The 13,503-nt window shown below is 43.8% G+C and overlaps 1 long non-coding RNA gene across 1 annotated transcript; it reads left to right on the top strand.

The window, feature by feature from the left end:
- Nucleotides 1-379: 379 nt before the first annotated feature.
- On the top strand, nt 380-9,565 carry LOC113927782. The gene is made up of 3 exons (XR_003521739.2): nt 380-491; nt 5,904-6,083; nt 9,475-9,565. It is a non-coding gene; the product is annotated as an uncharacterized LOC113927782 (long non-coding RNA).
- Nucleotides 9,566-13,503: the final 3,938 nt, after the last annotated feature.

Genomic DNA, 13,503 nt, shown 5'->3' with positions numbered 1-13,503 from the left:
AACTGTTTTCACTTATCTGCGTGACTCTTTGTGCCTCTTAATTTGTCCTTGAAGTTCTGTATCTAATCATTAGCTGAGCAACCAATAATTCTCCCTGAGTCCCCCACCCCTTTTTACAACCAACTTTAATCTTTCGACTCAGTGAAAAACATGTTTCCCCTATCATAACTGGTTTAACAAAAATTCTCTTTCAAGTTTAGATTGCTCAGATACAATGCCTTCCTGCAGCTTCATGCTAGAGAAAGGAATTTACATTAGAAAAGAGAGATTTATGATAGCATTGAATTTCCATTTGAATATGGAGAGTTAATAACATGCATATGGTTTTTTATTATTATTATTTTAAGGTTTCAACGACGCCATAGGCAAGGGGAAAGCTGGAAACTGCGGGGCTGGCAGAGCTCAATGAATAATTTAATCTGGATTTCATTCACAAACGGCAGCGCACTCCTAGGGAAAGGACCGGTGCGCTTCCCCAGATCGGAACTGGAGTAAGTGCCAGGATTTCCTGATTTGTTTACATTTCTCAAAAAACTGTTTTCCCCCGGACTGGGACAGAATTAGACTTCCTTTTCCACTTTTGGCTCCTTCCAGGCTATTCTTGTTCAAGGTATTCTCTCCCCTTTCCCTGCATTCTTCTTTGTGCAAGTCTCAGCTGGGTTCTTCGGTCTCACAGAAACCAGTGAGGGGCAGCGAGAGAGGTTGGCAGGAGGAGAATGGTCCCGATGACAACAATGGGCCCGCGGTCGCCGGCTTTTCCCGGACACGGCACAGTTTCCAGGCTTCGGTCCCGTCTCCCTGCCCCCCCCCCGCCCCTGCCCCACCGAGCCTGGCGGGGGCGGGGCCGGGGCGGGGTGGGGGGTCCCATGGGCCAGGGTGTGATGCGTGCCCTTGCGGGATTCAGGAGGCTCCAAAGGGAGATACTGAATTCACTTCCATGCACACACATTCTGCTGCTGAAACTTGTGGTCGTTTGGAGAACAGGATTTCAGCCGGATCTAAGCGTGGGACACCAAAGTTGTCTTTTTAGGGGACAAGCTCCTGGGGCCCGTGGCTATAGGGGCTTCTAGTTCACCCTGTTATCCTTTATGCTCGGGGTGGTTTCACTTTCACCATCTTGACCATCTCCAATTGTTACACAAGCTTGTTTTGAAAATTTACTCTACGTTCATCTGTGTATAAATGTTTGGCAATCCGGGGATTAGTTCCTTTTCCTAACAAGGGAACTGTAGGCCATGGTCAATGGCCAGTGTGCACGTATAAAAGGCAACCAGGTCTTGTTGGGGGCCCACAAATAAGAATAGGTCAGAGAAATGCAGAAGCTGCAGGAGGGAGAGGGGACAGGTTCATTGAAAGAGAGGTGTAACTCTGTTGTTTACTTGCGTTTCTGTTTCTTTTTTCCTTCTCTCTTGTTTCTGAGGCTAAAGGTCTCTCTGGATTTCACTAGTTAAGGTCATGGTCTGTTTTGAAACAGCTCTGCCTTTCTGGCCCTAGGGATCATTGTGAAAACTGTCTTGGAGCAACCCTCTCTTCCCGCCTTGGATACCTTACTTCCCCATCTTGGGTTCCGTGGGGCAGCCAGTGCCATCTGTCCTTTTTTGCTTTCCTAGAAATCAGACCTAATTCTCAGTAGAGAAGCAGAAAACTTTGTTTGTACTGGAGTATGGCTCTAAACATTAATTAGCACCATCCCAGTTGTTATTTGCATCATAACGGAAGAAACATAAAGTAAAGGAATGAGTCTGTGGAATTTATGATATCAGTGGAGGTCCACTTGGAGGTCTTCCAAGTGTTCCTGTAATCACATCATATTGAGGGTGGATTACGTTTAAAGTAGGGGTCGAGTCAGGCACACGTGTTTATTTATATCCTCATGTATACGTATGTAGATGTACATACAAAGAGACACAGCTGATCACGAAGATCCTGCTGGTGCTGCCGCGCAGACTGATGTATGACCATATACTAAAAGTGACGCTGTGAACAAGACAATATTTAGCTATTGTGAAATGTCACTTCATAGCATTCGTCTACTCACTCAAGTACCTGTGGGGACGCCGACCTTTTAGAAGGCCAAAATGGACTCCCTTCCGTGACCTCCTGCACAGGTAGCAGGACAAATGGCTGTTGTCACTATAACCTAAACACACATTCAGATGCACCCAGAGGACTCATGTGCAAAAGGAGAGTTTAAATGGACACTAGCGTAGTTGGGGACATCAAAAGAATAACATTTTTCTTTTTTCTCCTGCTGGTTTCAGAGACGGTACTGTAGGTGAAAAGAAGCAAGGCTTAACCTTTTTTTTTTTTTTTTAAGATTTTATTTATCTGACAGTGAGAGACACAGCGAGAGAGGGAACACTGGCAGAGGGAGTGGGAGAGGAGGGAGAAACAGGCTTCCCGTGGAGCCCGGAGCCCGATGCGGGGCTCGATCCCAGGACCCCGGGATCATGACCTGAGCCGAAGGCAGACGCTTAATGACTGAGCCACCCAGGCGCCCCAAGGTTTAACCTTTTGATGATTTCCTTCAACTCCTGCTTTGGATTCTCTTCCTCAACAAGCACCTAGGAAATGATCAGCTGACAAGTGTTAAGCGAAGCACATACTCCAAAAATCACATCATGTCCTCATCAGGGTCTAGAGAAAGATAGAAAATGAGTAATGACCTGAGGGCCAATATGACATGTATCTTCTAAGGGGAAAAACCCCCACAACGAACCTGTGTGAGGGGAAGAAAAGAAACCAGATTTACGACAATGTTAATAGGAAACCTAAAGATCTCTGAAATCAGGGGAACGAGTATGCAAACTAGAAGGTATAATATAGTACATTGTATTTGTTTTTCACTCTCTCAACTGCTTCACTGAGATACGACTGATGTATGAAAAGCTGTACATCGCTGATGTCGGGAACTCCACGAGCACGGGTGGAACGTGGTACTACAGCTGGGGCTGTGTCCACAGGGACTGCAGAGATCAGCATTTTCCATTATGCTTCATACAGTGTCAAAGGTTCTTAATTCCAGGTCTTCATTTCGAGAGAAGATCAGATGCAGCCAGCTTACCCGAGAGAGCTTTCCCTATCTCTATGAATACAGTGAATATTCGGTAGGACGCTCAGATTTCTTTACTGTTAGTAAACAAGACCTGCTGGCTCCTCTGAAGGGCTCCTTGGACCCTTAGGAGTCCAGCTTGAGTACTCTGTAAGCTAACCCAGTGATTCTTTTGGGCTTGTCTCCAATGCTAAGCTAGGCTCCTGCACAGAGGAAACACGCATTGGTTCAAAGACAGTCCCAGCGTGGTGGGCACTGGAGGCGCTGAAAATGGGATGGTTTCCATGTAGCAAGTACACATGCTGGTTTTGCCTTATGACTGTCGGAAGGCTGAGCCGTCTGTTGTGCCAGGCACTCGAGAGTCATCTAAGTCCTGGTAGACCGTATCACCTCCCTAGCTGGGAAGATTCTTCCTCTCACACAAGAAGTGCACTGGCCTCTTTTTCTGCGAGCTGGCAATGAGGGGCTGCAAAGGTACACATTTTCTAGGCCCTGATTTCTATCTTCCTATACACCAAATTCTTAATTCAATAGCTACAAAACTGCTGTATGTTGAGTCAGATGTGCAAATACAGTGGTCTCTGATCCTGGAAACATTTTCTTTTAATAATTGCCACACTTACATGACTTCAGATATGTACATGGTGGGCGAGTGGTTGAGAGCAGATTCCAGTTCTATATAAATAACTTCACTTTTTTTTTTTTTTTTTTTAAAGAGTTATTGTGTATTTGGTACCTGTCATGTCTCCACGAAGGCTTATGTGTCTTCACGGAACGATCAGCTGGGTTCTCCTTGGTCTTTAGCCTTTCCTTCTAGATTCCTGAAGATGCCTTTGAAGGCGTCACTGCCTGAAGTCATGGTTTCTGGGTAGTTTTAGCCACTGAGACATCAGCAGAGTTGTGGGTACGTGGGCAGCAGTCAGCTTGGGGTGAGGTGAGGGCTGCACAAAATAAGTCAGCAGATCTGAAAAACCGTGGGGATATGACCAGCATGGAGAATTGGCCTTCCTCATAAATTCCCTATTCCCCTCTTGGCAGGAGGTAAAGGCTCTGTTTCAGAGGAGGCAAAGCTGGGACATGTGGGGAGGGGGTGATCACTCAAGGCTACTTTGGGATCCATTGGCAAAACAAGATGAAAGCACCCAGTTTCTGACTGTGGGACCAGATGGGCCTGGGTACTTTTTGAGCCAACGGCAGAGTCGTCTCCCTTATTTCCTTTACCCCACCCCACCCAGCTCTGATACCTCTTCCTATACCGCTTACACTTGACACATTTAGCCCCCCTGGAGAGAAAGGGAGATTGGTGGGGACAAAGTCCACACCCACCACACCCACCCCCCCTTGGGCCATCTTGTTATCTCTTCTTGGAGTGTGATTTAGTACCACGTGACACTAAGATATGATAACCTGAACTCTCTATAAAGTAAAGACAACTGAGCAAAAAAAAAAAAAAAAAAAAAATGCTTGTTGGAAGAGCCCTGCTGATTATAGATAGCTAGCAGGTGTTATCTGGGAAGAGGGTGGAAAAAATAACAGAGAGCCAAGAGATGTTTTGGATGGCTAGAGTGAATTCAAAAATGCACGAAGATTTGCCCACACGTTAAGAAAATCCTCAAAGACATGACAACTGTCAAGGTTGCACTTCTTAGCAGTTATCACCTACTTTTTGTTTTTTGCTTCATCAGCTATATAACCCTGCAAGTTTCAGTATTAGGATTTCCTGCTACACTTTTAGTTTTCAGTTACAGATTGACTAGGCCTGTCAGTAGATCTGGCTTACTGATGTTTGCTGGTAGATTATCCTTGTAAAAGTTACTATTGTCAGGGTTCATTTTGTTTTTTTTTAAAGATAATGAGGAATGGCAATTCAAATAAATTCCACGGCCTCATTGCTAGTGATGGTCCAACAACTATGAACAAAACAGAAAGATGGCCTCATTTTAAATAAACCTTCTTGTTTAAAATACAATAGTGAACTAAGCAAACGCACAAGCAAGAAAGAGCCCACGGCGGAGTTTACCAACCTGAGAGTTCAGGCTTCGCCCAGGTCAGGGACCAACCTCTCATACAAGGATTCATTTTCCCTTTTCTCAATATTGAATGGAACTCCCTTCTTAAAGGCTGATGATTTATTGTCTAAAACTGGAACTGGGACAAATTCAAGGCAGGATGAAAGGAAGTCTCCAAAACAATAGCATTGAAATTCTCCCAGGGCTTTTTCAATTGTGAGAATGTAGGGCTCCGGAGTTGCTACACTGTGTCCAGCACAGGACTCCACAGAGGGGCGGCCTGCCTAAGTGGTGGAGTTTTGTTTTGTTCTGTTTTTGAGAAAGAGAGAGCATGAGCGAGGCCACAGAGGAAGAAGGAGAGGCAGAAGCCCACTCCCCGCTGAGCAGGGAGCCCGACGACGTGGGGCTTGATCCCAGGACTCTGGGATCATGTCCTGAGACAAAGACAGACGCTCAACCTGCTGAGCCACCCAGGCGCCCCCATGCTCTCCATCTTTTAATTTTTTATGGTAAACTCAGGATTTGAACCCGGGCAGGCTCACGCCATTGCCATATTTCACTTAGCAATCTTGCCTCCTAAGAAAAGTAAATTGCCTAGATTAAAGGATGTTAGGTATAGAGGGCCTAGGAGGAATTGATTTTTGTCCAAAGAAGCCCAGCACATTTAGTTTGTGAGATGAGTCCTGATATTCTGCCACTGAATAATGAGGCTGGATAGGTTGGGTCCTGCTATGTTTTACTACGCAGCTGATCTTCCCAATTCTATTTAATTCTATTCCCAGCCTGCCTGTTTCTGAAAGTGACTGAAGTAGCTAATGTGCCTTTATATATTTTTATTCCAGGCTTCTGCAGAGCTCCAGTGTCATTTCAACCACTTCCTAAACATCACTGCTGAATCCAGTCCTTCCTGTACCTCCAGTATTTTCACGGAACCTTCCAGGCCCACCCTAAACTTGCTCTTCATTTGGACTTCTCTAGCTCTGTAACTGTGTCACTTCGTTAGCCCGACTCTGAAGCTCAGGGTAAGATTTATTTGCCTCTTTCCTATACTGTCCCTGCCTCCATCCCCTCCCCAAGCACGCCATTAGTTAGTCACCAAGCTGTATCTCTCCCCACCCAGCTCTACTGCAAGGAATCAAATTGCTAAAACCAGATTTTGGAATACATTTCCAACTAGTTTGCCCACATTCAGGCTCTCTGTCCTTGATACCACTATCCGACTAAAGTTGTGAATCAATGCCTTCAAGAGTTTTTTGTGCTCTCTGATGTGCCAGGCACTGTTCTAAGCTGGAGACACATCACCTCTCTGCCTTGCTCTTGCTGTGGCTTCTGCTTGGAGTCTTCACTCTCCCTCTTGCCAATATTTCTGGTTTCAGAACGACTGAGTTCTCTGCCTCTCCCAGTGGGTGAGGTCATGGTATATACACATCTCTTTCCCCCCTGACCTGAGGTTGGGAAGATTTAAAGAGCTCTAGCCTGACACCTGACTGTGGTAGAAAGTGTCTTTGTACTGATTTAGCCTGTTCACCCTCCTCAGTTTCTGCTTTGATTCTAATGCCTACCTTAGACCTTAGTCTTGGTATTTGAACTTAATGCCACTTGTTCGTTTCTGAGTTCCTCATGGTGACCTCCTACTTCATACATCTGACACAGCGTCGCCTTAATATAAGCCTGCCCGTACACTCCATTGCTGTGAGACCCAGCTTTCCAAAAGACTCTGCAGTTTCTGATACTCCATCTGCCTCTTTGGAAACTAGAATATTGTGGTTCATTGGTTCAACAATCAATAAATGTTTTTGAGGCCCCTCTACGTGCCAGAGGTCAGTCACAAAACACATAGTAGGAATGACAATTTCTTGTCTTCATGGTTCTCACTCTTTCACTGGGGCAAGAGATTCCCTAAGGAAGATAATTTTAGAAAGTAAGGAAGACCATGGAGCAAATAAAATGGGCTGCTGAAATGAAGGAAGGGGAGGGCAGAGGCTCACTTAGATAAGATGCTAAAGGAAAGCATCTCAGGTAGGACTTGTATGATGAGAATGAGTTGGCCAGGTGTAAAATGGGTCACCTGTTCCAAGCCGAGGGAACTGCAGCTGAATGATCCTATTGGCTCCACCAGCCTGCCATGTTCTAGAAACAGAAGAGAGGCCAACAGATGATCAAAGGAGGGGAGAGTGGTAAGAAAGGTGGCCACGGGGGCCCGGGCACAGAGGCCTTGTTACTGTGCTCCTGAGAGGTAGTTTTGTTGGATTCTCCCCAGTTGTTGGTTGCCTGGCCCTCCAGATCTTCTGCAGTGTTCATCAGACTGACCTTCCCCTTGATCCCTTCCAGTCTGATCTGTCCTTCCCCCCGGAACCCCTACACACACCTACTTTGGTGGCAGGATATGGTTACAGACTTTTGGATTCCACTCATTGCCCACCTAAAGGTCATTACATGGGCAATGCCCAGTCAGCATATCTGAGATGAGATGGTGTCCATCTAAGTTCTACGTGTCTTCCAATGCCCAATTCCCATACCAGTTTCTTCAGGATGTTTTCCTAAATGATCCCAGCTAGAGAAAGACCCTTTCCCAGTAGCCTGCCTGGGTCTGAGTCATCACGTGCTAGTTTATACTCTGGTGTCACCTTCCCTTCTAGATTATCTGCCTTTGATAGTAGGGACTCTGGTACAATTTTGTTCCGTGAGGATTAAACAGCATACTGTCTGCTTTCAGTAGCCATATGATAATAACTGTGTTTTGGAGAATGAACTCTTTGTGACAGTTTCTGACTATTGTCATGGGGATTAAGAATATTGGTAAAGCATCCGGAGCATAGTAGGTTCTAAATAAATCAGAAGAGCATGATCATTTTCATAGTTGTGTGACTTTGGGCATGTCTCTTTACATTGAAATGATGCTGCTGGAAAAAATGATTTCTAAAATGTTCTCTGGTTCTAAAACTTGAGCATGACTTGGATGAACACCCTGAAGAAGCTCAGGAAAAGACAGTCTTTGGTGTTGGGTAACAATTCCCCTTCAAGTGGGAAGGCTTGAAAGCATTGCAGATTCTTTTATCGCCTCGGTGCTAATTTACAATAGGTTATTTTCAATAATAGAGCGAGGGGGTATCTGTTCTTAGTAATATTTCAAACGTTTTGCGTGTATAAACAGTGATAATACCTTTTTCAAATGTGCACTTAACGATAGCAAGCATTGTCAGAGAGAGAAACAGATAAACAGAAATTCTCATACACTTCTGGTGGGTGTATACATCAGTACACTCTATTTAGAGGATGATTAGAGGACAGCTAGGAAAGTGAAAGATGTGCATATTATATAATTCAGCAATTCTGTCCCCGGAGAAACTCTAGCACTTTCATAAAGAGGCTTGTTTTAGCAATTCATAAGAGTTCTGCTTGTCATAGCAAACTTGGAAGCCACCCAGGTGTCTATGAACAGGAGGGCTAAAGAAATTGTGGTGCATTCCTATATGGCCATTAAGATGAGTGAGCTACATACACAAATATCAACATGGATGAATATCAAAAACATAATACTCAGTGCAAAAACAAATTGCATAATCATAATACCTTTTAAACAAAGTTAAAACATGGAATATATAGTTATGGATATGAACATAAAATGTAAAAGTATAACAACATGCATGGGCAACACCAAATTCAGAATAACTCCAGGAGGGATGAAAGGAGGGAGTGGAATTAGGAGAGGGGTATGTAAGGGGCTTCAGTTGAATAAAGAATATGGTTTTTCCTTAGGGGCGCCTGGGTGGCTCAGTCGGTTAAGCGTCCAACTCTTGATTTCGGCTCTGATCATGATCTCAGGGTTGTGAGATTGAGCTCCATGTTGGGCTTCATGCTGAATGTGGAGCCTACTTAAGTAAGATTCTCTCTCTCTCTCTTGTTCCCCTGCCTCTCCTCCCTTTCTCTCTCTCTAAAACAAAAAAATAATAAAGTGAAAGAAATAGGGCAAAATATTAAGATTTGATGAAGCTGGATGCATACATTAGTGCTTATTATTACTATATTCCTTTTGTAGACTTGTAATAATTAATGGAAAAGAAAATATAACTATTAAAATATACCTGTAAGTTGTTGAGTTTGAAAGAAAACAGGTAATTTAAGCTACTCTTGACGTGGCTACCTAAAACCTACATCTTGATGCTTGTCTTTGCGAACACGTAAGAAAAATACCTGGATTTGAGACTAAGTATCAATAATTACAGTAAATATAATGAAAATAATTAAGGCGACACATTTTGAAAAGTGCTTCGTACTATTACATCTTGGAAGTATATAGTGTTATTTTCCTTTAGACAGATTTCATCTTACCAAATGCCCACTGAGGTACTTAATTGTGTATTGTCTTTTACATTGATTTAAATATTTCATGCGCTTATCTCATCTTTCCAGCTGAACTGAACCAGAACCCCGATCACCCCGTTTTTAGTCTGGAGTTTTCCTTGTCAACAGCATGCTGTTTTCCTACTCAATAAACACTTTTTGAAGGGATGAGTAAGTAATCATAATTTTAATGCACCAATGTCTCTCATAAAAGAAACCTAGGCACTTCTTTGAGCACAGGAGAATCATTTACCCATGAGAGAATCTGATGTGTCTCTAGGACGTAGGACGTGACCGTGTTCTTTTCCCAATATGCAGGTGTCCCAGTTTGCAGCGTGCACAAACCAACCAACCGAGCTGATTCTTTATTCCAGGGTTTATAACAATGCACACTTCACTCCTTTCTGGAGAAGGCCACTGGCCTCCCATCACGCTCCCAGCACAGTGTGGAGTGGTCCTCCCCTGCTGTCCAGCATCACTCCTTCTCATCCAAGAAACACACACCCAGCCCCGCCTTGTTCTATTTTGACACTTGCATTTCTGAAAGGCAAAAGTCAGATCTTAATATTCAGACCTGAATACTCATTGAATTCTCAGTGATGGCAGGAAAAATTAGAGGATACAGGCAAAATTTTTGCAGCAATGTGGATGAAAGCAATCTTTATTTTTCTCTAATACTTGGTCTGGCTTTGAGGTTCTCTAGTTCCACCAGATAAAATGCCAAGCCTTTGTAGTGTGTTTTGTTGTGTTTTTTTTTCTCCTTTTTTTTTTTTTTTTTGATGTGAGCTGGCATCTCTCATGAAAAGATAAAGGCATCAATTAACTATACTACCAACCCCCAAGGATAAAAGCTATTGTTGTGAACAGGAGTTAGGCACGCACATGGTATCAAGTAAGGGCCTGGAAACAGACTGCTGCCAAGGAAAACAGATGTCTGTCTCCTTTAAGGAGCCCAAATTATGTGTATATTAGCGATTGCTAATCTCCTGATTGATTTAACAACGATGGTACTGATGAGCTAACTTGGTTGAGCACAATCATTGCCATTACCACTGTCACAATAAAATTTAAAAATGCCTCAATCACCCAGTAATGAACACAACGACAATAAAATAGCCAAGGAGCCATCCTAAAAGAGACAAGGATGCATCGAACGCAGAAATGATAAAGGGTCGGACGACGTCTGTTCCTGCGCCCGGCTTTAATGGCAGGAGTCCAGATGTGGGGAGGAGAGGAATTCCCCCACACAACAATGAGTAATAACGACTAACTCACAATCATAGGATGCATGAGACAATGATGAATTGTATATTTCAAGCCTATAGAAGACAATCAGAATGGTTGCTTTCTTCCTAGTGGAATACACCAGCGAAATGGGGACTGAAAGAAAATTCCACTTGAGGTTTTGTGCACTGTTTTTCCTGTTTTCCTGACATGGTTATAAATAAGAAAAATTACAGATGTTCAGATTCTCTTTGCAGTCCCATGACCATGTTTCATCCTTTTATTGGGTTGCTCTTATTGTTCCTTTTATGTTGTTTTTAAACTCGCCTGCACATGCTGTCCTCAGGACCTTTGGGATCTCTTTCTCTCTTTCTTGCGCCTTCTATCTTTCTCCTTTCCTCCTTCCTACCTTTTTTCCCTCCCTCCTTCCTTCCTTCCTTCCTTCCTTTCTTCTTCTCTTCTTCATTTCTTATTTCTCAGGATTATTGGGAGAAGAGAGGCAGGCATAGATCATGAGCCAGAATCAAGAAGAGCAGCATGAAATAGAGGGCTTGTCTAGAAAAGAGAAAGCAGTATGTCCTAGCAAAGCCCAGTTTACTCTCCCTGTCTCCACAGAGACCAGCTCATTCCTCGTTTACATTCATACTAAGGGGGCATATCCAGAAATAGGTCAGCTTGAAGGTTAAATAATTTCAGCATGACCAGGCTGGTCATGAGAACATGAAAACAGTTCTGAAGCCTGTCTAGAAGGTCAGCTTCACTTTTAGGAAGCAGAGGGTCCAGTTTAATAAGTAATGCCTGCTATCAATACAAGATTAGATTCAAACTTTTACTTGCTTCCAAGCTGAGCTCCCTGTTGCCCCTCCCCACGGATTTGAAGGATGCACACAGAAAAGGGCTGGGAGAGACACTCTGAAGTCACTTGAGCTGCAGTGGGCTTTGTTGTGTCTTTCTTTTTCTTTCTTTCTTTCTTTCTTTCTTTCTTTCTTTCTCTCTCTCTCTCTCTCTCTCTTTCTTTCTTTCTTTCTTTCTTTCTTTCTTTCTTTCTTTCTTTCTTTCTTTCCTTTCTTTCTTTCTCTCTCTCTCTCTTTCTTTCTTTCTCTCCTTTCTTTTTTTTTTTAAAGATTTTATTTATTTATTTGACGAGAGAGACACAGCGACAGAGGGAACACAAGCAGGGGGAGTGGGGGAGGGAGAAGCAGGCTTCCCGCTGAGCAGGGAGCCCAACCTGGGGCTCGATCCCAGGACCCTGGGACCACGACCTGAGCCGAAGGCAGACGCTCAACCAACTGAGCCACCCAGGCGCCCTCTTTCTTTCTTTCTTTTTCTTTCTTTCTTTCTTTCTTTCTTTCTTTCTTTCTTTCTTTCTTTCTTTCTTTCTTTCTTTCTTTCTTTCTTTCTTTCTTTCTTTCTTTCTTTCTCTTTCTTTCTTTCTTTCTCTTTCTTTCTTTCTTTCTTTCTTTCTTTCTCTTTCTTTCCTTCCTTCTTTCTTTCTTTCTTTCTTTTTTTCTTTCTTTCTTTTTCTTTCTTTCTTTCTTTTTTAAAGATTTTATTTATTTGACAGAGAAAGACACAGCGAGAGAGGGAACACAAGCAGGGGGAGTGGGAGAGGGAGAAGCAGGCTTCCTGTGGAGCAGGGAACCCAATGTGGGGCTCCATCCCAGGACCCTGGGATCATGACCTGAGCCGAAGGCAGACGCTTAACCAACTGAGCCACCCAGGTGCCCCACGTTTTTCTTTGCTTTGTATCAGTTCCTCTGGCAAAGCCCTATTAACCTATGTGTTTATCTCCAAGCTCCTTTCGCTTTTTCAATGGAATCACCTTACTCTCATGAAGATCTTATGAGATTCACAGTCACTAGAGTCAGGAAAAGTGACGTCCAAGTTCCTGGTCTTTGCTGCCTAGTGATCCAAGGCTATTTCTACAAGATACAAACACCTAGGTGCTTCCAGATTTGGGATGTTGGTCTGCCTGATGCCAAACATCTGGATAGTTGAAAACATCAGGATGTTTGGCATCAAGCAGACAAAACATCTGGATGACTGCTTGAGTTTTTCACTTTTTAACTGGATGTTTGGTGTCATGTAGACACAAGCTGAGGTTCTGACTTCATCCTGTAACAGCTCCCAGGCTGCCAGGCTGGCTCCAGATTCCTTTTATTGCAACTGACATTTTTACAAGGAAGCTTTGCGTTCTGTGTGATGCCTGTTGCTCTTATGTTCAGAAACAGATTCATTACTCAGAAAAACAAAACAAAAATACCCCAGCCCGAACCAACCCTCAAGTGTAACAGGCACAAGCAAGAGTCTGAAGAAACTGGAGAATTTCAGAGTCACCACGGTCTTTGTGAGCAGAATCATGACACACCTTTTGTAAGAGGGGGCGGCTGGCGAGAGAAGATCCCCAGAGTGGGAAAAGCACCAGATCCATTTGGCCAGCCCTCAACTGGCCTCCCTCCCATTTCAGCCAAAAATATGGTTTCCATGCTGGCCAAGGTGGCGCTTCCTACATTGTTGGCTGTAGATTAATGACAAATGGCCCAACATTCTATGAAACACACCAGTGATTCCACAAAAGAAACCGTGGGGGTCGGTTAGAAAACCCCATTTTCTCCAGAATGTTGGCAAATAAGATGCTCAACTGTGCCCCGTTTGAGGTTTCACGATCGAACGAGGGCTCATGCATCTCCCTGCTTTGGAACAATGGTGCTAATGATGAAAGTAAATTATCAACAACGATTTATTGACCACCTTCCATGCCTGGTTGTCATGAACTGTCTGACTTCACACCCTTTCTCATCTCTGCTCTTGCCAAGTGTACTTATTAGCTCCTGCGATGAGCTCATACCTGCCCACTCACTGTGAGCAGCCCTG

The sequence above is a fragment of the Zalophus californianus genome, chromosome 7 (assembly GCF_009762305.2).
Source record: "Zalophus californianus isolate mZalCal1 chromosome 7, mZalCal1.pri.v2, whole genome shotgun sequence".
Classification (NCBI taxonomy): Eukaryota; Metazoa; Chordata; class Mammalia; order Carnivora; family Otariidae; genus Zalophus; species Zalophus californianus.
This window is presented reverse-complemented; position numbering and strand designations above follow the sequence as displayed.